General features: G+C 49.7%; 1 protein-coding gene across 1 annotated transcript in view; it reads left to right on the top strand.

The window, feature by feature from the left end:
* The window catches only part of ALDH2 (aldehyde dehydrogenase 2 family member), a 742,177-nt gene that overhangs the window by 646,243 nt on the left and 68,754 nt on the right, over positions 1-27,180 (top strand). The gene's annotated exons all lie outside the window — the stretch shown is intronic.

Genomic DNA, 27,180 nt, shown 5'->3' with positions numbered 1-27,180 from the left:
CTCTCTGAAGGCTCGATATACGTGCAAACAACTGTCTACAGTTAAGAACATTTTTGATCACCCTGAGAATTCGCTATACAAGGCTTTGAATAAAGCCATGTTGAGTTTGTTTCTTCTCTTCATTCCTTCAGTCTGAGGATGAAAGGTGTACTCGGTGCAATTTGGGTGACTTTGATCTCATGCAACGTCCGGGAGTTGTCAAAAAGTGTCTTTAGGGCAGACTGGGTGGAGACCATGGAGACTATTGGAAATTGTCACCTATGTAGATTACTCACATTTATAAACTCGAGAGAATGCATCACAATCTACTTGCAACACTTTCCATGTGATAAAATACGTGCGATTTATATGCGTTTGAGGTTGAATCGGTTCCATACAGGTGAGAGGTTTAAGTATTGGAAAGATTATTCATTGAACTCAAACTCTTCCCTAAACGGAAGATTCGAGGGCATTGGGTCCTCCGACATATTCCATATCTATGACAGTAATCACCGCAGCTGTGCTGCGGTGATTACTGTCATAGATATGGAATATGTCGTCGGACCATCCCATCAAAAGAACGTTACCAGGTAAGAGAATAACTTATTCTTCTGTGGTATTATGGATACAGCAGTAACACTGAAACATTTGGTCATTACGTGTCTACACTTTGCTAATACTCGGTTTTCCTGTTTTAAGCATGCAAGTGCTAACGGCTCTGAAGCATCTATGAATTTGTTTTGGTGTAGATTAATATGGGGGATTTATGTTTCTTTAATATTAGCTTTGAATACATTTCTTAATACCTTTTTGAATGAATTGTAAATTTGATGCGTGGTTTTATGAATTATGGTGATAACTAAATAGTCTCTGCAGCTATCTTTTTTTTTTTGTTTTTGTTGTAGTTTATAGTCTCCGCTGATTTATCCTGATTTATTTTTTTACTTTTTTTGTGTGCTTTTTTTGTAAACTTCAAATGCAAAAATAAAAAAAAAACATTTAAAAGAAGGGAACCCCAACCACTTTTGCCAAAGAGATAAAAAGGGGCACACACTAAGGCAATTGATAAACCACCTGGGTTTCCTAAACCAAACGAAGACAACTAAGTATAACATACTGTGTAAAGAATATTGCCCAGGTGTAGAGAATACTGTAAAGACGGGAGGTGGTTTCTGTACTCCTGCCCTCTATATAGCGGAGTAAAAGCACAGAGCACCCCAGCCAAGATTCTCCATAGGGTAGCTATGGACAAGCAATCAAGACTTAAGCTCTCGGGAGGTGATGCAGCTTGGTTCTTAAGTACAGTGTAGTCCCCAAGCCCCCATAAGGGAAGGTCCACAGACTGTTATGTGATAGCACAGTTCTTTCTCCAGTTTGGGGTCTGGCATGGATTCACATGCTCATGAATATTCCCCGTGGTCAGGCTGGGAATCCTCGGTAAAGAAAAAATCTGTTTAGTTTCTGAACTGTCTTTCTACTAACAACCATCACTGGTCTCTGGGTCATACTGCCCCAGCCAATAACTGCCCTCTACCTAAGCCCCTCCTCTGTCAGCCATCTTCAGATTTTTACAGCACGTTCAAGTGTCGGGAGTCCTCGTGCTATAGTTCTCAAACTTTTACTGCGGTTTGCGATTTTTCTAAAGAGTTTTGCTCTATTTTTAGGTCAATCGAGCCTCAAGCTCCAACGACCCATCAGCTGACTAACTGGGACCTGTTTTCGGAACCTTCTACGCCCCTGAAGGGCGATATTTCGTCAAGTTCCCTTCTTGGAGGATTCTAAAATATTCTTGAGGCCTACACTGTGTGGACATGGCTGAGGATAAAGGAGACTGGACGCCTCTATTCAGGATCTGCCCAGGATGCGGGCTGCGGAACGTCTTCCTGGACGATGGGCACTTCCTGTGCCTTTATTGCCTACATTCATACCACTCGCACATGGAGGAGGCCTGTGCATTCTGTAAGGACATGGTGCCACGCACCATGAAGGACCATCGCAAGCTGCTCACTGAGTGGCTTCAGACTAAGACTCGGGTGAGCCTCAGCAGCATGCTGCTCCCAAGAGGAAATCTGAGCGATCTTCTAAGACCTTTGAGGGCGCTCCAGCAATGGGGTCCCAATATAAGGCAAAGCACTGCGAGTCTTTGGGCACCATGAGCGTAGTTGGTACGGGCTCTGCAGCGGCCAGGCCAGGCGCAGCATCGCTGATGCTGTCAACCACGAGCCAACGCTCCGGCTCAGTGAAGAAAAGGAAGGCAGACCACCCGGGTAAGCTTCTGGAGAAGGCCCGGTCGACTCTGAAGGAGAAAGCCAAGGGGGAGCAGGGTGTTGACCCTCGCCTCACGGTGAAGGCCTCAGGCGCATCCAAGGTCATGAAGGCCCAGGTTCACCAAGCAAAGGCATCTATTGAGGGAGTGTTGTCCCAGTGGACGCAGATGCAGTCCCAGTGGAGACGACCCTCCCCCCCCCCCCCCCCAAGACGAGAGTTTCCCTGCCAGCTCGGAGGGAATCATCTCTCCTGCTCATTGAGAAGATTCCCGTGAAGACCATGCTGATCTCCCCGAGGCCGTCGCCCCTGGTCGGGAAGAAAGGGGGGGGGGCACGGTAGTCCTGCCAGACTCTTGATATCTCCTCCGAGGAGGAGCTCTCTGGCCTGAAGACCGTGCTTGACAAGAAGTTTGTAGAGGCCAGGTCCTACGGAAGGACCCCGACGAGGCAGACGTGGAGAGCGACAAGGGAACCGGCGACGGACGGCAGGGCCGTGAGGAACCGGAGGACACCACACCACTGCTGTCGCAACCGCCGCCGCCGACAGACATGTCGGCAGACATCCTACAAGCTCTGCACACCCTGTGCTCAGAGATACAGACAAGGATGCCCGTGCCTGCGATGGGTGATCCGGCGGCGCCTAGAGCATCAGGGACCCGCCACCTAAAAGGAGAAGAGTCCACCCGACTCCACCCTGCCATCCTTCACCTCCATCCACTCTGCCGAGGGTCGAGACAGAGAAGGCGACGACGGGTACGGACGATGGTGACGGAACAGACCTCCCGTCGCTGGGGCTTCTCCACCTGATGAAATCGGTTAGTTCCATGCCATGATCTCTAGGGCCTCAAGCGATATTTCAACTGAACCCCAAGGAAAAGGAGGGATTCTTTTATCAGTGCCAAGAGGAAGACAATGCTCTCGATCCCGCTGTTGGATGACATTTGGTCCCTCCTGAAGAACCTCTCCTCAGCCCCGGCGAAGAGAGACCGGTACGAGAAGAAATACAGGGTGCCAGACTCTGCAACAAAGTGTCTCAGATCTCAGCCGTCCCCATACTCTGTGGTTTCGGCGGCCAGGAAGAAATCTGCAAGGTTGGCGGCATCGACTTCCACTTCCCTATCGGACGGCGAGGGAAAGAAGATGGACGCCATGGGACGACGGGGTCATCTCGTCAGCAGCGACGACGATTAAGGCGGCCAACGCTCTCGCCATCGGTGCCCGCTACGATTGGGAGCTTTCGTTTAAAATCGCCCCTCTCCTGGGCTTCCTTCCAGACAACAAGAGGGTGGAGGCCCTTGAAATCCTACAAGAAGGTGAGGTGGCATCGGACCATGCCATCACAGTGGCCACGGACATCGCCGACACCAGCTTACGGCAGATGGGCAACAGCGTTTACCTGCGTTGGCTGAATGCCACCAATTTTCATTAGGATGGCCAGACAAGGGTATTGGACATGCCCTTCGACAGGGACAACTTGTTTGGCAAGACGGTGGACGAATCTCTGCAAGCCATCGAGACGGCTCGTGGCCTTGGGCACACACCAACAGCCGTCCTTTCGGGCTTCCGGAGGCAAGTCCCATGGTGCCTCCAAAGGATTTGGTGGCAACTTCTCTTCGTACCGTCAACCACCCCGTTCTTTGGCCCAGGAAGCCTACAGGGGCAGCAGCCAAGCCGGAGGAAATCATAGTCACCAAGGTGGGACATCCTCGGCGAAGCAGGCCGGCCATGACGTCTGGCCCCCACGCGAGCACCGTGGTGGGAGGCCGGCTGGAGAACTTCGTTGGCATGTGGAAGTCAATCTCCACCGACCGTTGGGTGCTGGACGCCCTGGCCCACGGACACACCCTGGAGTTCCAAAGGAAGTGTCCCTGCATTCCACCAGTGGCCAGGCAAGAAAACCAATGTCCCACAACTGCTTCTAGAGGTACGAGCGATGCTGAAAAAGGGCACGATAGAGCTCACCCCGAAGAGGCTCTGGGGCTCTGGAGTGTTCCTGCGGTACTTCCTCATCAGAAAGAAGACCGGCAGTTGGCGGCCCATCCTGGAACTCAGCCACCTCAACAAATATATCAAGTCCCAGAAGTTTCGGATTGGTCACATGCTGGGACAACTAGAGGAAGGGGATTTCCTGTCGTCGCTGGACCTGGAGGATGCTTATTTTCACATCCCCATCCCCAAGGGGCATCAAAGGTTTCTACGCTTCGTGGTCCAGAGGCAGCACTATCAATTCAAGAACCTTCCCTTCGGTTTGAAGTGGGTGCTAAGGGTCTTCAAGTGCCTGGCGCCGGTTGCTGCGCCTGCAGGGAGTCCACGTCTACCCCTACCAGGATGATTGGCCCATACAGGCGAAGTCAAGGGAACTCGCCGTCGAGCACACAGCGAGAACCGTCCTCCTGCTCACGGAACTGGGGTTCTCTATAAACCATGCAAAGTCCTGCTTGGTGCCATTGCAGGACGCTCAGTTTCTGGGATCCAGGCTCAACACAGTGTCGCGCCTGGCTTTGCTGTCGGAGGACAGGATAAAGGCCATCCTGGGCAAGGTACAACGGCTGTTGACCATGGAAGTTGCCAGGGTGAGGTCCATCAAGTCCCTGCTCAGCATGATGTCATGCATCTACCTCGTTCAGCTGTGCAGGCTGCGGATGCGGCAAGAGTTCGACGCCCATTGAAGCCAAGTATCGGGAAGCTTCGAGGACAAGAGTGCCCTCAGCAAGACATTCCATCGAGCAATTCGGTGGTGGGGAGTTGGCGCTCATATAGCGGCAGGCATGGACTTCCAGACACCAGCACATCAGGAGACTGTGACGACAGACTCCTTCCTGGAGGGATGGGGCGCGCTCACTGGAAATTTCCACGCAAGAGGCCTTTGGCTGCTGGAGGAGAAGTCGTTGCACATCAATGTCCTGAAGCTCCGGGCCGTGTTTTGGGTCCTCAAATCATTCCTTCTGTCTCTCAAGGGCAAGGTGGTGCGAGTCTTCACGACAACACCACCATGATGTTCTACATTCAGAAGCGGGGGGGGTGGGCACCAGATTCCCGGCCCTCTCCAAGGAAGCACAGAATCTATGGCACCGGGCCATCGCCCAGAGGATGTTCCTGGTACCCTTTCATCTGGCAAGAGTGAAGAACACTGTCGCCGACTCACTCAGCAGGGAGCTGCGCTCTTGCCATGAGTGGGAGTTCGGCAGGATCAGGTGGACCTACTGTTTCGACAATGGGGCAATCCCCAGATCGATCTGTTTGCGACGAACGCCAAGTGCCGGAGGTTCGCCAGCAGGTTTCCCCAGCCGAGGAGCATGGGGGATGCATTCTCCTTCCCCTGGGACGGCCTGTTCCTCTATGTGTTTCCCCCGTTGCCGTGGCTTTTATGACATCAATCAACTCAGACGGTCCCGGTGCAGGATGATCCTCATTGCACCGGCGTGGCCACGGCAGATATGGTACCCAGACCTTTTGGACATGTTGGCGTCCCCTCCAATCAAGCTTCCGGCAGACGCAGATCTTCTCGCCAGGGAAGGAGGTGCGATTCTGCACCACGACCTAGGGTCGCTGAACTTGCAGGCTTGGCTCCTGCAGCACTAGAGTTTGGTGGATACGATCTCCCGGTGGACTGCAAGGAGGTGCTTGCCAAGGCCAGGGCTTCGTCTACACTGAAATGCTACAGCCATAAGTGGAAGCGGTTCGCCGTCTGGTGCTGTGCACAGCAACTTGACCTTCTACGGATTACAGCCCCGCAGGTGCTGTCGTATTTGCGGTCGCTGCCCAAGGCAGGGTTTATTTTTTTTTTTTACAGGGTTGTCCAATGCTTCCATCAAGGTTCATCTGGCGGCGATCTCGCGCTACACCAGAACTACGGGGAGGTTGTCGTTGTGGTCACACGCCTGGTCAAGGAATTTATTAAACGACTCTTCCGTTTGTTCCCACCGGTGAATGCTCCGGCCCTGGCGTGGGAGCTCAATGTGGTGCTCACTAGGCTCATGGGGCCCCCCATTCAAGCCTATGCATTCAGCACCGCTGAGGTTTTTATCGTGGAAGACAGTGTTTCTGGTGGCCATTACCTCCGCACGACGAGTGGGAGAGATCCAGGCCCTCTCTTGTAAACCACCTTAATGACACTATGACTTGCTATGGACACACCCCTCCTTCATGCCCAAGATGCCGTCGGTCTTCCATCTCAACGTACCCTGTTTTCTTCCCATCGGCTTAGCTGCCGGTTGAGAGGACTTTGCACTCGCTGGATGTGGCTAGATCACTGAAGTTCTACGTGGACTGCACGAAGAGTTTTCGGAAGACATCACAGCTGTTTGTTAACTTTGGCCCTGTGAACCAAGAGAATGCCCTCACCAAGGCTTCCATTTCCAGGTGGCTCTCCGGCTGTATCACCCATTGTCACCGGTTGGCAAACCGACCGTTGCCTGGCTGTCAGAGAGCCCATTCGACCAAAGCAATCACTGCAACTATGTCGTTCCTGTCTGGTGTTCCCCTGCTGGACATCTGCAGGGCTGCTACATGGAGGTCGACACACACCTTCATGAAATTCTACTGCTTCGACCGGGATTCCAGGGAGGAGTCTGGAGTCAGCCAAGCAGTGCTCCGCAACCTGTTCGCTTGAAGGTGAGCCTGGTGAGGAGTTAAGAGATGCTTAATGTTGAGCTTTGCCACCTCCCATGGTTGTGCATATGTATGTACTGCTATGTATTCTTTATTCATGAGCATGTGAATCCATGCCAGACCCCATGCTGGAGAAGGAACAAGTTGCATACCAGTAACTGTTGTTCTCCAGCATGGGTCTGGCATGGATTCACATGCAAACCCTCCCGCCTACCCCTCTGCGGATCTCCTCTTGGTCCTCCTGCCACTTTACGTGCTACCAAATCTGAAGATGGCTGCCAGTGGAGGGGTTTAGGTAGAGGGCAGTCATGGGCTGGGGGCAGTATGACCCAGCATCCAGTGATTGGTTGTTAGGAGAAAGACAGTTGAGAAACAAAACTGAAACTGATTTTTTTCTTTACCGAGGATTCCCAGCCTGACAGAATATTCATGAGCATGTGAATCCATGCCAGACCCATGCTGGAGAACAGTTACAGGTAAGTAACGTGTTCCTTATATAAATAAGGTACAGCATTTATACACAATCAATAACACACTTTGTGCTTTGGCAATATTAACATGATAAATATGTACAGTGTCTGTGGTACCACAGGTAAATCTTGACTCCTTTAAAATGCACCAACTGCTGACAGTCTCAATGGCATACAAATGAAATAGTAAAGTGAATCCACAGTAGACCTAGGAAGGAAGACAAGTTGGGTTAAACAAATGGCAGAATACTGGGTCCCTACCACTAGAGAGTTGTGTGAGGACCCAATACCCACCTGGGCAACCTGTAAATAAAGTGCATCAACAAGCCCAGTTCAGTCCATATATTGTTTAAGATAGTATTGGTTCTGAGGGGGCGCAGGCAAGATGGCAGCCTGATTTATATGCTCCTCAGAGGCCCGGGAAATCATCGTATACCCACCTAAAGGAACGGGACCCGCCCCAGCCCACAATACTTGGTGGGGGGACCTGCTGGGGTGCCTACAGGCTTTCGAGCGACCCCCGGGGGTGTCCCCAACGGGAAGATACCAGCGCGTGGACCACAGAGCTTCCCCTCCCCCAAACGGCCCTGAAACGCTTGCAGCCTGAGGACCGCGGCGCAGCCAGCTGCCCCACTGGGGGAGGAGGCCGGCGCTTCTACGCTGCCTCCTTGGCCACTGGAGAAGACCCCCGGCGCCCTGCAGTGGATTGGAGCCCCTTCTCGCCGTGGGCCTCCGATCCCAGAAGGCCCTGCGGTCAGGGCCCTTCTCTGCAGGGGGTGAAAAGTACTGTGAGGCGGTGCTGACTTTGGCGGGGATGCGGTGCAGCCCGCCGCCGGTCCAGGAACCTGTTCGGAGTTGTAGCCGCCGGAGGGGCTTCCCTCGCTCCCCCGCCTTCACCCGAGGTCCTACCTGCCAGCCCGTGCCGACGCTGGAGCGCGCCCGGGCCCCTCGTTTTTTCCCCTCTGTCCGGCATACACGGCGGCGGTGGGGCCCACCCTGGAAGATCTGGTGAGGGGTGGCGGCGGTGAGGCGGAGGTGGCATCAGAGCCCTCAGGGTGACCGCTCTCCCCCCCAATGGTCCCTACAGCAGGCTTGGGCCGACGCTGGAGCGCGCCCGGGCTCTCCCCTTCACTACCAAGTGTTGAGCAGCCAAACAACCCGCTCCACAGAGGAAGCGACCACAGGCCCCCAACCCTGCACCACAGGCTCGCAACAGGATCCCCCCAAAAAAAAAAGCAAGTAGCCCGGACTGCACCTCCCTGCCACATCGCCGGGGGGGCTGCCTGGGCAGCCCTCCTGCACAACTGAATCCAGGTGAGCATGCGGCGTGCCCCCAGCTCAGCAGCCCCCTCCACCCTAACCTCTATACTCACTGGAACTTTACTGGAAGTGGTGCCTAGTGCCTGGGGGGGGTGTTACACACGGCCCCCTTGATATAATCTCCTCCCTTACCACATTGGGGAGGCACAGGGAGGACGTGCAGAGTGGTCTAGACCAAGGCAGAGAACCTTGACTCCAGTTTCTGTGGCACCAACAAACAGACCACCTGGGCTCCTGTGTGGACTGTCAAGGAGGTTACTTGCTTGCCCCCAGGGTACTGACCCACGAGTACTACACCACTGGCACTCAACTTGGGGGGGGGGAGACTAAAGAAGCACCCTGTTAGATTGGGACCAGGGACTGTTGCTCCCCCAGAACGTGCCCGCAATACCCCACAGACCCGTCCCTCACAGATCTGTATAGCCGGACTACGAAGTGGCAGGCTAACAAAGCTTGACACCAAGAGGTCATCATAGGGCACACGGAGAAGTCGTAGCGATCTGGGGAGCGTGGAACCCTACGAGTTGGAGGGAGTCTCTTGCGAGATATCAGTGTAAGCCAGGATATTCAGAGATGGAACCCGCACGCCCCTCCACGCTAGCCCTCGTGGAGGGCAATGGAGCAACGCTGCTGAGGAGCAGTTGATCGCATGCTGGAGATCCACTCACCGCAACCAGCCTATCTCACAAGGTGAGAGGTGCTCACCCGCCCTCTTTCTTACCCACTCCTACGGGGGCCTCTACCAGCTGGGCTGGTTAGTTGGAAGTACGGCAGGATTAGACACTCCCCAGGGGGGAGGAGGAACTGTTAATGCTCAATTGGTGGGGGTTAAGAAGCTAATCAGCCCATCAGGCGACGCGTTTTGCTCAGCGGATATACTACGCCCATACCACGCTCCCCTGAGTACTCCCAAGCCGTTGGGGGTCTAGGAGGAAGGCCAGAGTCACGGCAGGCAAAAGAAACTTAGCACTGCACACCTTGCACCTGCGATAATCTGCCCCATCTCTACTAGCCTGTCTGCCAACAGTGTGTGCCATCAGGATTCCGCCTAGCAATAAGCACCCAGAAGAGAACTACTACTACACAGGGCCTGCATAAACAGTACGGACAGACAGAGGGGCAGTGGCATATTACCCCAAAAAGTAGGTGGTGGCCCCTGGGTTCACTCCCAGGGCGTGTGCCCGCCTAAAAACAACCAGGAGTGAGCGGCAGGTGGGGACTCGCATGAAACGACGATATTATTGCTATCCCGAACCACCCGTCCCCATTGGCATAACGGAGCAGTACAACTAACAACGTACACCACAGGATATTGCCTGAGGTGTCTGCCGCACGATCCCCGAAAACGGCTTGGCACAAGGCAACAACAAATGCAGATGGACTTGTGATAGTGGGATCATCCACGATAATGGGCCTGGTTAACCCCCTATTGCAACGACACGGCAAGGGCAACACAAGAAATAAAACTCGCCGAGGCAAGGTACACAAAGGCGGAGGGCAAGCCCCGTGTTCTAGATACGTGGGAAGACACAGCACATTCCAGCAATATACAGTTATAGGAGCGAGGTACTGGGCACCCGGCAACGCAGGAGCAACATCCATGCAGAGCAACTCAGATGCCGGGCGTCGGATCCAAAACGGGCACATCCAGAGCAAAAACCCCAGTGAGACCCCAGGAAGGGCAAATTGAGAAGTGCTGGCGGCAGAGGTGACAAACACATGCAGAATCACCATCCCCTCCTCTGGGGCCGACCCCTGCAGTAAAGGACCTCCCAACTAGCATAATGGCAACAGACAAGGACGAACTCTTAAACTGCTTGAAAGGCATGGAGGCCAGAATGACCAAAGCTTTCTAGAGTCAAATGGAACAATTAAGGGAAGACCTGAAATCATCCCTCCAGGAGGTCAATAAAGAAATGGCGGAGATGGATGAAAGAGTGGACATAGTCGAAAGGGGCCTCTCGAATGTCACGGAAGAAACAAACCAAAATAGCCTGCTACTGGACCAGTTGGCGACCGCAACAAACAACTTAGAACTCCAGGCGGAGGATCTGGAAAATCACTCAAGGAGATCCAATATTAGGGTAAAGGGCCTGGCGGAATCGGTGCAGGACAAGGATCTAAACGATACCATGCAACTCTGCTTCAGCAGCCTGCTAGCAGATGTCCAACCGGAGACGATCGGCTTCGACAGGATACACCGCGTGGGCCCCAATACGCAACGAACCGGGTTCGAGACCCAGAGATGTCCTGATAGCAATGACATCGTATGCTCTGAAAGAGGAGGTGCTACGCGCGGCAAGAACAAACGGAGACCTTACAATTAATGGGTCCCGTATACAGTTGTACCAGGACCTGGCCCTGATTACTCTCCACAAAAGAAGGTTCATGCAAACGGTTACAAAGGCCCTTCAAACACATAAAATCCGATCTAGATGGACGTACCCGTTTGGCCTGTCGTTTACATGGGAAGGAAAACAAAGGAGAATCGGGAATTGCGCAGAGGGCCTGGCATTGCTGCACCTGGAGGATGAGCAACCAGAGGCGCCTGTGCGCCCACACCCAAACATGAACGGGCCGTCTAGCAAACCATGGGAATGGTCATCGGAGTGAAAGCAAAGACGAGGGAGGAGAGGAAGACCGGGAAGCTCACAGCCGGCTCATTACCGGGAACGGAGAGACCCAACAGATCCAGACTCGGCCCATTACACGGATAACGAGTAAAGTGCTAATCAAATATGAGAAAACAGCACAGCTGAATGGAACCGCCCGCATGAAGGTAAGAGGTCATAACTCTTGGAAGCAGGGTTAGGTAATACAATTCCTGACTATTGTGAACTGGGGAAGGGTCGGAGGCCCTAAGCCCGTGGCGACCAGCGGGGGGGGCCCTTTGGAGCCCAGGCCTCATGCATCCCCAGGATTGGGAAGGGGGAGGGAGGTGGGTAAGGGATGGAACTGGCACGAAGGACAGGAAAGCAGGGAACCAAAAGTCCGGGAAGAAAAAGGAGCCAGCTCCACGATTGCATGAAACGGAAGCAAGAACAGGCAGAATAAGCTATAGCGAACGAGAACATAGGGACCCACAGGCAGACAATCTCCACCTAGGGAGTAATGGAAGAAGTGAACATTGTCTCAATTAATGTCCAGGGTTTAAACTCCCCCGCTAAGGCGTTCGATTTTAGGTAGATTGGAAGCCATGCAATCAAAGATAGCGATCCTACAGGAGACCCATCTCCTCCAGAAAGATGAAAAAAGGATGCGGAGCAGAACATACCCTCTTCAGTTTTTCGCCTCAAGCCAAACAAAAAAAAAAACAAAAGGGGGTGGCAATCCTATGTAGCAGAGACTTAGACTTTCGCAAACAACAAACACTGAAGGATCAGGAAGGCAGAAACCTGGGGGTAAAGGGTACTGTTAATGGTACATTGTATACAATACTAGCACTCTACGCCCCAATGAAAAACAGGACCAGTACATCCCTAAATTACTCCAGAAGGTGGGAGGATGGTGCGAAGGCCGAGTGATAATAGGAGGGGATTTTAATTGTGTAATGGACCCGCAATTCGATAAAACACTCCCCCCCCCCCCCCCCCCAACCGCAGCAGATCAGCGAAAGAGACCGGCCCTTGGAAAGCTTTTCAGAGATTTGGATGTGATAGAAACGTGGCGATTTTTCCACCCGGACACCCGAGAATACACACACTACTCAGCAGTGCACAGGGGTTACTCTAGAATAGACCTGATTCTGGTGTCCTCTACATTGATCCCCTATGTCAAAAAAAATAGAAATCGGAGTCCAATACCTCTCCGACCACGCCCCAGTCGTGACCTGCATAGAACTGCAAGGGACAATACATAGACCCCGACCACAATGGAGACTAAATGAAACAATCCTGAGAGATATTGTACTTGGGGCACATATGGAAGAAGCCATAGGGAACTATTTCCTTGAAAATGACAATGGAGAGGTGGACTGGAGGGTGGTGTGGGATGCGGGGAAAGCAGTAATTAGGGGTGAATTCATAGCACAAGCAACACAATACTATAGGGAGTGAGCCCTTATAACGCGCAAATTGGAAGAAGAGGTTAGAAATGGTGAAAAGCTCCATAAGACCCGTCAGACGCCCAGAGCCTGGCGAGACCTTAAAAAGGCCAGAGCCAAACTAGAAAACCATATCGCAGATAGAACAGCGCAGATACTGCTAAACACGAAACAATCATATTACATACACGGGGGGGGGGGAGGAAGCAAATTCTTGGCAGCCAAACTACGCAAACAGAAGGCGCGTAATTATATCACCCGGCTAAGAAATAGTAGAGGGGAACTGCAGACGGGAGAAGAGAATAAACTAGAAACGATGGTCCACTTTCATAAACTGCTGATAAGCGAGAACCTGAATGCAGCAGAACAAGAATCATATTTGTCAGCCGTAAAATTGCCACACATCGGAACAACAAAAAGAAAAATTGGGGGACCCTATCACAATACAGGAAGTGTGTGATGCGATAGCAGCACTACCCAGGGGAAAGGCATGAGGCCCCGACGGACTAGGGAATGGGTTTTACAAAATAATTCCAGACACAATTGGGGGGGGGGGGGCCGGGGCGGCCGGCTGAGAGTCCCGGATATGGGGAGATACGTGTTCGCAGCTCAATTAGCACCAGCATTGAAATGGGCGGGTAAAGACCCTCTTCCAGGTTGGGGGGAAAATAGAACAGACTGCGACAGATATCCCTTTGAGTAAGCTACCATTCCTAAAAACAAAAGCAAGAGATACAGGAGGTATCCTATTAGCAGCCACTAAAACGACCCTACAGGGGGGCGGTTAAACTAGGTCTGGGCCCACTATCCCCTATCGCGCATAATCCAGATTTCTCACCTGGCCTTCACAAAAGATTCTGGGAAGGCTGGAACGAAGCAGACACATTGTCCCTACAAGATATGTATCAGGACGACGCCCCACTCACCTTCGAAGGATGTAAACATAGATTCGGCCTTGTCGAAAACCGCAGATTCAAATATATTCAATTGCGTCACTGGATCTCACACCCAGAGGTTAAAAGAGCAGGGTTGCGACCCCCGGTAGGCCTAGAACTAACAATACAGGAGGGGACACATGAAAAAGGGATCACTAGACTATACAAGCTACTGGATAAGGCGCAAACAGACGACTCCCTCCAGTACATGAAAGATTGGGAGCGGGACATAGGAGAGGAGATTACGCAGGAAGAATGGCGTCAAATCTGGAGGAGGGCGCACAAATTATCCAAATCCACAGCAATTAAAGAATCGGCATACAAACTGTTACCGCTGGAATTTACCCCCGAGTAGAATACACAGAATGATCCCCATGTACCACCCAAAATGCTGGCGTCAGTGTGGAGATAGGAGACATGTTCCATATGTGGTGGTCATGCCCAAGGATAAAAATATTCTGGAAAGAAATACTGAGCCTGATCAGGGACATAACTGGCGCAGACCTACCATGGTCCCCGAAAGTCATTCTGCTGGGGGCAGTGGCAGAAGGGAACTATGCAGCCTCAGGAAACAGAGCGGCCCTCATAACCCACCTTCTGACTGCAGCAAGGATGACAGTGGCCCAACGATGGAAGACAGTGGAGGGCCCTACAACTCCATGGTGGTGGGTGAAAGTGTGGGGAGTTATGGCAATGGAAAACATCTGCGCCACAAAATCAGGGTCATATCTGAAATTCTTGGCCATATGGGGCCCACTTCAGGACTATGTGGGGGAGCGGGAGAATCAATATTTTAAACCCCAGGCTCTTAGAAACATCCATATCAGATAAAGGCAGCAGAAGATATGGCGAGGGGTTGCCTCTTGGAATTGTTCTGGTTACAACCATGGTTTTGATTGGTTCAATTAATAAAAAGAAGGGGGGGCGGGTGGGGGTAAGAGGGGGGTAGGGGTGGGGAAAAGTATGAAGACAATACTAGACTCTACAAGAAAGTTCAAGGGTGTTGAATAAAAGGTTCATGTTGATAACAATGTTCTTAACACATGTTGTGACAAAATCCCAACCATTGTCTTAAGTTAAAAATGAAAATAAAGTTGGTTAAAAAAAAAGATAGTATCGGTTCCTTCTAAAAAGGTTCTATTCCCCCAAAGTACCTGGTTTAGCAGAGGTCTTCAATGGGTCGTCGATGGATCGCTCTTGAGTGAATTCCCTTTAAGGCAGGAGCCACGGCTATCGTCGCGATTCCTCGACGAAAAGGTGAGCAATGTCGTTGAGGCAGCAGCTTTGGCGTTTGCGGTGCTCGTCGACGATCAGTCGTGGACATCCTTCGAAGAAGAGGCGTGCGGTGCTCCTCGATGGCAAGAGTACGCTTCCGCAAAGCTGAGTCAGTGTAGACCGTAGGCCTGGCAAGGGCGTCTGGTTGTCTGCGTTGACGTTGACGATCGGGACTCGTCCACAGCTGGCTTTCGGATCTTCGTCAGCGACTTTGTGGACTTAGAGTGGCGGGAAAAACCCACTGGTGGATACCACTGTTCGACAGCGACCTTGACTTTCTCCGGCGGGACAAAGTGGTTGGCGGTGATGAGCAAGGAAGTCCTTGATTTCAAGGTGTCTTAGGCAATGGAGCGTTGTGGCTCTGGTCAACGAGGTTACAGCTGTCCCCCGAACCTCAGTCAATGGTGATGGTCGTCAATGGCCTTGATGTCCTGGCCCTTTACTTCAGGATTCCTCGGCAGTCCCAGTCTCCGGTCAGCAGCCTTTCGAGGACTGACTTCCAGGGAGCCCTGGTGAAGATAATCTGGTGCACGATGGTCCCTCGTAGCTCGGGAAGAGGTCTCCTAGCCAGGTCCTCTCTTGGATCAGTTCTTGGTGACACGACCGCTTTCAGATTGCGTCGAAGGAAAGCAGCAGCAAACCCTTCTTCTAGCTGGCCTTCCAGGTAAGCATCAAGTTTCGAGTTCAGCTTCTGAACAATTCTAGTAAGTGAGAGGACCCCACATACACTCGTCTGTCTCTCAGTCACACTGCTGAGACCGTCTCAGGCAGCCAATCATTCAGAAGGGCATTCGGCAGGCAGGCAGCCAATCAGGCTCACAGTGCATTCAGGCCATTCTCCATCCAGACAATTAACAAGGAATGTGGATTGGTGCAAGCGCCCAGCCTTTCAGCACACCACACTGCATTCATACCAGTTTCGGGCAGGGCTGTCTCATTCATTGTGTTGCACACCAGACACCCATAACAGGAAATGTATATTGGTCACACACTCCATTCACCCAGGTCCCACCCCAAGGGTGTACCCACAACATACTCATTGGGAAGGCTCCAGCCTGTCTGGCCTGAACTTCCCCACAATACCATATATGGAATTTCCACCCAACAGCCAGTCAGATGAAGGGACAGAGGCAGGGCTTCCCAGGACTTTGGGAAAACAATGTAACGGATGATAGAAAGCAAGAAGCCACAGGGTTCATCTTGTCTCCTATCGGGAATCAACTGATTCCAATGGCAGGGCCTGTGTATCCCAAAGTTAAGGATACTCAGAGCACCTGTCGAATTCAGCAATGAGCTGCCACCAGCCCATACCCTGCTCTGTTGGCCAGACAGGTTCCCAAAAACATACACTAGGGGTACAGGGTTTTACCCCCACTCATGGGTGCCATAAGGGTATCCCAAGGGTCTGTTCACCACGACCAAAATGAGGAAGAGATGCACTGCCAGGAGTCCCACATGGACTCCTGTGCGGAAAACGTAGAACAACCAATAAAAAAGGAGTACAGGACAAGGAGGCCACGTCCCTCCAATGCATTTTCAGCATCACAAATACCAAAGCCAAAGAGGTGTGAAGGGAGCTATTTTCAGCATTTGGCTAGCAATGTAAAGGTGGAACAAGATTGGCATGAGGGCTGCCCTTCTGATAAGAGGTTGAGTAGGAAGGAAGCATTGCCTATCTTGCATGTGGCAAAAACCTGGGTGTAGTAAATAGCACCAGTGTAATTCTCGTTTGCCTTGAAGACTTACTCAAACCGAATGAAGCAGAAGACCTTGTTAAAAAACTTTGGGGTTGACCATACCACAGAAGTATTAAGAGTTGATGGCTTGGCCTGGCAAGGGAGTGCACTAGGTCATGGAATGTTGTACCAATTGGTTCTGTCGGGCAGGGGAGTATACCCGAACACAGAACTGCAGACGTTTGTCTTGGCTCGTGAGTGTTGTTGTAGTAGTAGTAAACCTGGCATGGGAGTAAACCAGGTGACAACTCATGAAGGACTGTGTTGGGGTAAACGATTGGAGAATCACTAAAGTGTTTTGGTGAAGTAGTACTGAAGCTGAAGTGGTGCCAAAGTATACTGACAGTCATTTGTTTTGAAACTAATGAAGTTCTGAAATATTCTTTGTTGATGACAAACTGTTTCAAGATCTTTGAAGTATCCATTGTTAATGACAAGAAGCTGTCTCATGGCATGGAATGCAAGCGGAAGGAGAACAACTTTGTTAATAATTGTGAATTACCTTTGGAATCCAAATTGGAGCTTTGTGTTGCCTAAGAACTGAAGTGGACCATTTTGTTATAATACAGAATGTCTTTATTCTTTGTGAGCATTTAAAGAAAAGCCTGCTTGAATCTGGGGAAAAGGAGTTATTCTATTGGAAGAAGCAGCTATGATGTTGTAAATTATTTTGTTATATTTGTTGTTGTTGAACTGCCATATATTTCCTTCTTGCTTTGTGTACATAAGTTTGAGGGCCAAACTTGTTGTTGGTGTGTCCTTTAGTTTATTTTAGACAAGAAAATCCTCTTCACTGTAGGGATAGTGAGGCGTTTATCCAACCTTTTGCAAAACCTTCACCAAGTTATCCGCCTCACATTTCTGACCCCTCACAGACCACATAGCATAGGTGAAAGTACCAGGTGTGGGTGTGGGGGAAGAGCAGGCCTGGCATGGTCGACTCAGATGGGGTCTGGCTGCCCAGTTCCCCTGATGCAACGCTGGGGATTGGAGCCCGGCCAACACAGCAGGAGGGGCATTGCACACATCAGAGGAGTGCAGCTTGGTGCCAGATGGGGGACGTGAGCACAGGAGAGCAGTTGTGCAGCTGGAAACCAGCCTGGGGCAGGCACTCCATGTGGGTTGCTGTGGAGACAGGGCCTGCAGCTCCGTTTAGAACCTGACCGGTGGGAGCAAGATATTGTCCAAACTTGAAGGGTTCACCAGGAAGCACAATGTGCCGCCCCCAGCTCAATCTGCCTCTGCGCCGGACAAGGCTGTGGACTTGAATGGGAGTGCCAAGTCTGACAATCAAATTATGCAGATCCTGCAACAACTTCAGGCTGCGCTGTCAACCATGGACCAAAAACTGGAATGCGCTAGACACCAAGGCAGAAGCCTCACACCCTAAACTGGGTCAACTTTGCAATCAGCAAAGCATCTGCACAGTGGAGGATGGTCTACATTCGGCACAACATGCTGTCCTGTTGATGATCGACAAGCTACATCAGGTCAAGCTTAAACAGGAGGATATGGAAAATCGCCCACGCCGCAATAATATCCGAATTCTGGGATCTCTGAGACTACTGCTTAAGACTTTGTTAGTGGAAATGCTGCCCAACTTGGTGGGCAACCTGGTCCTGTAACAGCATTTCCACATCAAACGGGCAGACCGATCTCTGGGTTTGCGGCCGGCTCCAGGTCTACTGCTGCAAATGATTATTGCTTGTCTATTCCACTATCATGACCAAGATCTTATTCTAAAGGTGATGCAGGCAAAAAGGGCGCTCCAGTATCGGGCCAAGATAATGAACTTCTCAGACTATACCCCATAAGTACAGGCAACTAGACGCACATTTGACCAAGTGCACCAAACTCTTCGTGACCGGGGAATCCGCTACACTATGGTGTTCCCAGTGAAATTTAAGATAATCTACAGAGGAAGATCCCATGTCTTTATCCCCAGCTGATGCAGATGACTTCATCAGAACAACGCTACCCAAGAGCGCTTTGGGGTCACAGGGAACGCCCTTCAAATGAATGGTAACATCAAGAATAGAGAAACCCAAACTGATACAGGAGTGGAAATCTCGCCTAGATCCTCTGTCTTGTGGTGGATGTACACATGTAAGCTGCCCTCATGCGTGCTAACAAACCTTTTTTTTTTTTTTTTGGTTGTTTAGTTGCTTGGGGGCGTTGGCAGGAATTTTTACTGGAAGTTGAGGCAATGCCAGTGCGGAAGGGGACAGCGGAGGTTAACACCACCAGAAGTGGGATGACAAGTCATGTAAAATGCACAAATAAGGGTTTAACATATGGACTCTAAGGGGACGCCCAATCCTGAAGTGGTGGAAAGTCCATGACCCACCCTCGGACACAGGTAACGGAGTCAGCAGATAGTTGAGGTGGTTATTTGAATGTCTGGGGACTTAATAACGATGTCAAAGGCTGAAGGGTCCTAGAGTATCTTCACAACACTGGCTAAAAGTGAACTGTTGCAAGAGACCCATAGATCAGGCACAGGCCATCAACATTTTGCTAGGAAGTGGGGAAACAATAAATGGTACTCCAGTTTCACAGCCCACTCCTGGGGTGTTCTAATGCTAATGCATAGAGATTTGGGGTTCTGCCACCAAAAATCAATCACTGATGCGATGGGTGCTGGGTGATAGTCAGCGGCACCATGAAAGGTCTACGTATAACAATGCTCAAAATATAAGCCCTAACTGCGACAATCGCAAATTCTTCAAACAGATATTCTCCAAATAGCTAGAATTTGTGGGGGCGTCATTTCTCATGGACACATTGCTTAATTCACAGTCAAGCCGGACTGGAGCCCTGGGGGAGGGATTAGCCACTTTCTCTGGTAAACGTCTGTTGTGTACTCTTCCCCAAAACCAATGCGTACACCTTCTACTCCTGCTTCCACATCTCCTATGCATACTTTTCGTGGACACTGTTTGGGGCGACCGCTGGGTGACAGATTCTACCCTGAACACTCCCCGGTACAACTGTCCTTTTAGACTTTCCATAACACACCCCACTTACACAGCCCTGGAAAATCAAAGCACATGCACAGACAGATATGGTATTCAGGGAAAACCTATCGAAGGAGATCAAATTCTTCTTCGACACCAATGTTGATTCGATGGAGGACCTTTGAATGTCATGGGTGTCCTTCAAGGTCTATATGCAGTGACTATGTATTGGCAAAGAGGCTGGAGTGCTAAAAGCAATAGGGGCCACTTTTCAACGGCTGGAAAGGGAACTGGGTCCTGGAATGCAATCACACAAGACAGTGCCACCATGTCTCTCATCCACAAGAAGTATGAGCAGTTTTGGCATGAGGTAAAATCTCACCCCTCGGGAGATGGCCAGACGGTATGGGGAAATTGTCAAACCGGAGAAGCTGGTCATGTGGGAGATTCGTCAGGAAACTAACAGGTAGTGTGGGAAATTGATATGGGCAATGGCGATCTAGCTTGAGGTTATAGGGAGGTCACACAGGCTACTCAACTCTGTACATTTCCCAACTTAGAGCCACCGACTAAGAGATAGATGGATATTTTGAGCATGCCGCCATGGGCTGGCTAGAAGCCAGTGCATCGTGACCCGGTGGGTTCTCCTGTAGAACTTGCAGAAATCCAGAACTGGTATCTAGTAAGAACCCAGGTGGCTTTTTGGACACATTTTAGAAGGATTTCACAGATGCTCTCGCCCCATGCCTACAAATCACTTTACAACACTTCCCTTTTGGAGGAGATAGCTCCCACCCACGACACAAGACTCCTATAACTGTCTTCCTAAAACCTGGTAGTGAGGCGACTAGGTGCTAGACCTACCATCCCGTATCGTTGGTTAATCTCGACAATAAAATCCTAGCCAAAGTGTTGGTAAACATCCTCCTTCTGCCAGATGTCATCAATTTCAACCATAACATAAGTCCCATATACGCAAACCACATATCTCGGCATCTCCTTTCCTATGGTTTGGCGGTTGCCATAGCACTTAAGCCGACGCCATGCACGTAGGCGTCATATTGCAGCTGCCGTGCTCTCACGGTGGTTAAGGGGGTAGGTTCCTACTAATTATCCTCCCCTGTTTTCAGTGCTCATCTTTTCTGTGGGTTGCCCTGTAACTGCTACTCTGGTCACTCAGTCATAGGACTTCACTCTGTCTTATCTAGGTAAGGCATACACTCTTTAGGAACTATACTCAACCTTCGTGAGTCAGTCCAGTTAGTTAGATTCTGCGCTCTTTCTGTCTAGAGAGAACAGAGCCTTTTTGCCACCAGATGGCTCCTTGAATAACCGGCTGAGCCCCAAACTTCATTCACCATGTTAGTGCTGACCTTATTCCTTGCATTTCACATATAAAGTGTCGGTATTAGAACCTATCCTTATTTCCACAGCCTGGCGCATAACTGGTGGTATTTGTTGCTCTTTCACTTGAACTACACCTTTGTTTGTGTTCATTTGAATGCATAGAGGAGTGTATCAAAAGGAAGGTCGCCCTCATTGACGAGACCATGCCTTTTAGGCTTGGGTTTGCAAGAGTACCGAAATGAACGGTAGTTCCATCACCTTCATCCTTGGTGAGTACTGACAGAATCTGAAGCCAAAGATGGATGCGGCTGATACACTTGCCGCCCTTATGCAGCTAGCATCCGTCCTGCGTAACAACATGACTGCCGCTCATGAAGCAATACATCTCTGGATGGAGTCTTTACTGTATTTAGCGCAACCTCAGCCACAGGTAGATGGACAGGCTGGAGCCACCACAGCAGGCCCAGCATTTCCCATGCCCAGACAAAATCCAGTACCGGTATTGATGTCTACTCTGTTTCCGTTAGCACCACCAGAGAGATTCAATGGTGACCCAAAGGCATATGAAACTTATATAAACCAATGCAAATTGCATTTTCTGTGTTGTCCTGCATCATTTCCTGACTCCACCACAAAGGCGGCTTTTGTGCTTTCATACCTTGGAGATGCTGCTGCCGCCTGAGCTAATCCACTACTAGAAACTAACAGTTATGTACTCTGATTGTGACGCCTTAATCACAGCAATGAATCCTGTCTTTTGATACTTGTTATAAGACACAAGCTATAGATTTCGAATGTTTTAACCTAAGCAAGGTGATACACGATTGCTTTCATATCCTGCCAGATTTAATCAGTTAGCAGCTGAAACCAGTCGGCCAGAGGACAAAAAAAAACAGCTGTCTTCTGTAAGGGCATGTCAGATATGTAAGATATTCTTGCAAGTTATTAACTGTGGGTTTTTCCTGAACTCTTGGACCTGGTTCTGCAGACTGATGCTTGAAAGGCAGAGAAAGGGTGAAAGGAGGCCACTAACTCCCTCAAGCACAAAGTCTGATTAAGTTCTAGTGAACACCACAGACACCAACCCTATGCAAATAGGGGCTGTCCATAGCCCTCTATCATCTGCATGTATTGTGGTTCCGTAGATATTTTTGGAACAATTGCCCAAAAAGGCCCATCCAAAAACAAGGAAACTTAAAAGGAGGAGTCCCTCAGCCGAGTGGTGGCCCCTTGGACTTCCAAACCGTACCCACGTCTCTCCGGAATATCTGTCCGTTTTGTTCTTTTTGCCTAATGAAGTATCCTTACAAGCCCATGCCGTGATAGACTTGGGTGCTACAGGAAATTGCGTGGATATCCAGTATGCCAGACAAGCAAGACGTTTCAAAAAACAACCTGAAGTTGTAAACGCGGTAGACGGAACGGCTCACGTTTCAGGACGGGTAACGGACAACTATATACGAATACCCACTGATACGGGACATCATGAACCCATCTCTTTTGATTAGATTTCATCACCACAATACCAAGTAATTCTTGGTTTACCTTGGTTACAGACACACAACCCACAGATAGATTGGGAAAACATGAGGTATCTTTTCCGTCCGAGTACTGCGATGTACATTGCATGGATCCTGATACTGAAATGAGACCCACCCCTTGTAAAGCCATTCTTGAGACTGCGCCTTTTATTGGGGGCGTTATCTCAAAACCAGATGTTGGTGTATGTTTATCAATCATACGCAGTTGTTTTTGTTGAAGGGAAGGCGGAACTACCACCTCCCTATCTGCCCTAATAATTCCTGGGTCTAAGATCCCCAGTGTTCGAATATATTTACTGACCATCAAGGACGACTAGGTATTAAAGGAATATTTAGAGAAGGCCTAAGTAACCTGATTCATAAGTCCTTCGTAATCACAGGCGACTTGAGAGCATGTATAGATTACAGGGCTCAACGCCATTACCATCAGTAACCGGTACCCGTTGTCGCTCATCTCCGTCCTGTTAGACCAGTTAGGTTCTTCTGTGATATTCACAAAGCTGGATCTATGGGGGCGTACAGCCTGTTTGAGACTGAGATGAGTGAAAACCGCATTTAAAACCCGTTGCGGGCTGTTGGAGTATCTTGTAATGCCTTTTGGACTGTGTAACGCCACATCAACATTTCAGTATTTTATGAATGATGTCTTCCAGGACATGTTGGACCAGTATGTCGCTGTCTATTTAGATTTACTCGCCTTCCTATGACCAGCATTTGGTACATGTCCGCTCTGTTTTACAGAGACTGAGAGAACAGCACCTTTTTCGCGAAAGCCAAGAAATGTGTTTTCAACACGACTGAGGTAGAGTTTTTGGGATATGACCTAACTGACAAAGGAGTCAAAATGAATCTGTCGAAGATAAAGGCTGTATTGAACTGGCCTGTTCCAAATTCAGTAAAATCTTTGCAGTCATTCCTTGGTTTCACCAATTTCTATAAAAGATTTGTGCATTCGTTCTCTTCTATCGCCCCGCCTTTGACGGAACTCGCCAGTACCAAACTGCTGTTTAAGTGGAATGCTGCCACACAGAAGGCATTCAAAACACTTAAACTCGCTTTTACATCTGCACCAGTACTGCAACACCCAGACCCTCAACGGCTGTTTATAGTAGAGGTGTGGCAGTTGGGGCAATCTTGTGGCAAAGGTTCCCCCGGTACTGGCAAAACTCCTGTTGCATTCTATGCCATCAAACTCACTCCCTCCGAGAGGAATTAAACAATCACAAAATGTAAACTCTTGGCCATTAAGGATGCATTCACTGAATGGAGGAATCCCCTGTTGAGTGTCCATCATTCAATCACTGGATACACTGACCATCGCAATCTTTTGGCTGTCAAATGCGTGACGGCCCGACAAGCACGTTGGCATTCTTCTTTTCTTTGTTGGACTTTGCCATCACTTACCGACCCGCTCTGCTGCATTTCAAGGCGGATGCTTTCTCGATTGGGCGAGCCTTCGCCTTTTGGGAAGGAGGAGCAACCACTTCTACTACCCCATCAAGTAGCCTGTGGTTGTATCGCACAAGCAACTCTTGGAGAGTCAATACAAGGATGGGTTTCTCAGAATCCTGCTGAGTTATTGGACTTGGACTTGAACACTGACTTGATTAATGGCTTACCCTACATTAAGGAGAAGATCTACATACCCACGGAAGAAACACGTCCGAGTGCCTTACAATGGTGTCATGACTCCCTCATTGCCACCCATCCTGGGAGAAGGATAACTATGGAACTCTTACGTAGATGGTGCGGCTGGCCCTCTGTCAGGTGATGTGGTGGAGTATAGTGCTGCATGCGCTATCTGTGCACAGTGTAAAACTAGCAATTGTAAACACGTGGGTTTGTTACATCCTCTTCCAGTCCCTCATAAGCCTTGGCACATGTTATACATGCACTTCATGGTAGAGCTACCGCCGATACAGAACCTTGACACCATATGGGTAGTCAATGATTACTTCATCATAATGGCCCTCTTCGTCCCGTCACGGTGTTCCTTCTGCCTGTTTGGGCTGATCTCTTTCTAGCCATTTTCGTTTCTTTGGACTGCCTTCAATTATTGTTTCCAATAGAAGTACTCGGTTTACGTCTCATTTCTTGAAGGCTTTGTCTTTCAATATTGAAGACCGGTATTCTAGTGCCTACCATCTCCAAACCGACAGGCCGAGTGAGAGATTGAATGCCAGTCTGGAGCAGTATCTTTGCTGCCTTTGTCTACAACACCAGGACAACTGGTTGTCAGACCTGTTTACCACCAAATTTGCCTATAAAAATTAATTACACTCTTCTACCAGTTCTTCTCCTTTTTATGCTTTCTATGGCCAACATCCTAGATCCATCCCCTTGGATCCATCTCTGCCAGCTGAAAATCTGGCAGCTCATACTTGGGTGTGCGATCTAACTTTGTTGCACAATAAAGTCAGACCATCTCGATCAAGCACAGAGTCGGACAAAAAGTTTGTCGAATTCCCATCATACCCCTGCTCGCGGGAATGAAAGCATGATTATCAACCAAAAACCTTAAGATAGCTGGCAAAAGGAAGCTCCTGCCTCGCTATATTATAACTCGTGTCATGAATCCGATCACAGTACGCCTGGAACTCCCCTCAAGTTGGCGTATAAATCTGTTTATCATGTCTCCCCTTTCTCAAATCTTGCTGCCCTACTACCCGGTTGCAGCCTCTTCCATCTCCTGTTAAGGTGCAAAGGAACGAGGAATATGAAGTCAATGCTATATTAGACCTGAAAGTATGTGACTGTATTCGTTATTACTTTATAGACTGGAAAGGTTATGTCCCTGATGATGAAACATGGGAGCCGCCTGTAAATGTTCATGCCCTGTTGTTGTTGGCTTGGTTCCATGCTTCCTGAGGGTTGTCTTGTTTGGTGGAGGAAACTGTCATGAACCTGCGCCATAACATGCGTCCAATATGCAAACAGCGTATCTCCTTTCCTATGGCTTTGGCAGTTACCAAGGCGCTTAAGCAGACACCATGCACGTAGGTGCTGTATCGCTGCTGCCGCGCTCTCGCGTCAGGGGTAATAGTATCACCATGGTTACCCGACACAAGGCGCAACGTCAGCACGCTGCATCCTCTTCCCCAGGACCATAAAGAACAGCCTCACAATGACGCTAGTGCTTCTGATTGAAGTAGTACCCATGCATCGTGGTTTGTGCCTCTTGTCTTGAACTTCCTTTGACCCTGTTTATGCAATACCAACTGCTTTGGATTCCGATTTGGTCCTTCTGTTTTTGCTGATTACCTAGTAACACATGGTTGATGTTTATTGGAATGCTCTCTAGATTGTTCCATGTTTACTGTGGTTTCTTGCTCTTTGAGTCTGTGGTATTGTGGACAATAGTTGATTGCTGAACCCTGGAGGGCTGTGTTGTGCACTGGACTAAGGACGCTCTTCTGTTTTGACTAATTCTGTGCACCATCCCGTTGTTGGTACGTCCTTGTGCCGCCCAGGGGTACGTCCCTACTAATTTCCCTTCTTCCCTCTTCTCTGTGCTAGTCTTTCCTAGGGATTGCCCTGGGACTGCTACTCTGGTCACTAAACAGTTACAGGACTTCACACTTTACCTATGTAAGGCATACACTCCTTAGGAACTATACTCAACCTTCGTAAATCAGTGCAGTTAGTTCATGCATCTGTGCTCTTTCTATCTAGAAAGAGAACCAAGTCTTTTTGACACCAGATGACCCCTTGAATAACCGGCTGAACCCCAAGCTTCACCAGGTTAGTGCTGACCTTATTCCTTGCTTTTCAGATGTACAGCAGCGTGTCAGTATTAAGACCTATCCTCATTTCTGTAGCCTGGCGGATACCTGGTGGCATCTTTTGCCCTTTCATTTGAACAACACCTTTGTTTGTGTGTATTTGAATTAACAGAGAGGTGTATCAAAAGGAAGGTCACCCTCATTGAGGAGACCCTGCCTTTTAGGCTTGGGTGTGCGCATGAGTACTGAATAGAATGGTAGTTACATCACCTTAATCCTTGGTGAGTACTGACACCAGACCAGTTTGGATGCATCCTTGGAAAACCTACGCAACTTAATATCCACCCCTTATTTAAACTTATGGAGCTTTTACATCCAGTAGTCCAAGAGACAGCGATTCTCCTATATGCAGAGAAGGCATTCAAATCAATCAAGAGGCCCTATATGCATCAAGTCCTCAAAAGGATGGGATTTTGAGATCCTATTTGTCCTGGATAATGATGCTATACCAGGAGTCCAAGGCAACATTGTTTACCAACTTAATGCTGACAAGCCAATTCCCTCTTGCCTGATATACAAGGCAGGGGTGCCCTCTGTGCCCCATCCATCCTTTTACACTCCTAATGGAACCCTTGGCATGCTCCTTTTGAGAAAACATTGAACCGGGGCTTTACGCTATATTCACAAACGTTCCTCTCGTCCTTAAACTGCTTTATGTGAAAGACCCAGAACTAATTTGGGTCTGATAGTTGAGCAGGTAAATAGTTTTTGGACCAAGATCAGGCCTAAAGATAAACTGGTCGAAGTGTGAGCTCTTCCCATCGACTGCTGTCGAGAGATGCGGGCAATGCTCTGGAATTCCGATGGTATCAAACTGTAGTCGGGTAGCTGGGAATAAGCAGAGAACTCCAGTCCACTGAGCTTTTCCAACATTACCATGCCTCTTTACTTCTACAGATGTGCAAGAGTCGCATGCTA

This window comes from Ambystoma mexicanum, chromosome 10 (genome assembly GCF_040938575.1).
Source record: "Ambystoma mexicanum isolate Mex_15411 chromosome 10, UKY_AmexF1_1, whole genome shotgun sequence".
In the NCBI taxonomy this organism is placed as follows: domain Eukaryota; kingdom Metazoa; phylum Chordata; class Amphibia; order Caudata; family Ambystomatidae; genus Ambystoma; species Ambystoma mexicanum.
This window is presented reverse-complemented; position numbering and strand designations above follow the sequence as displayed.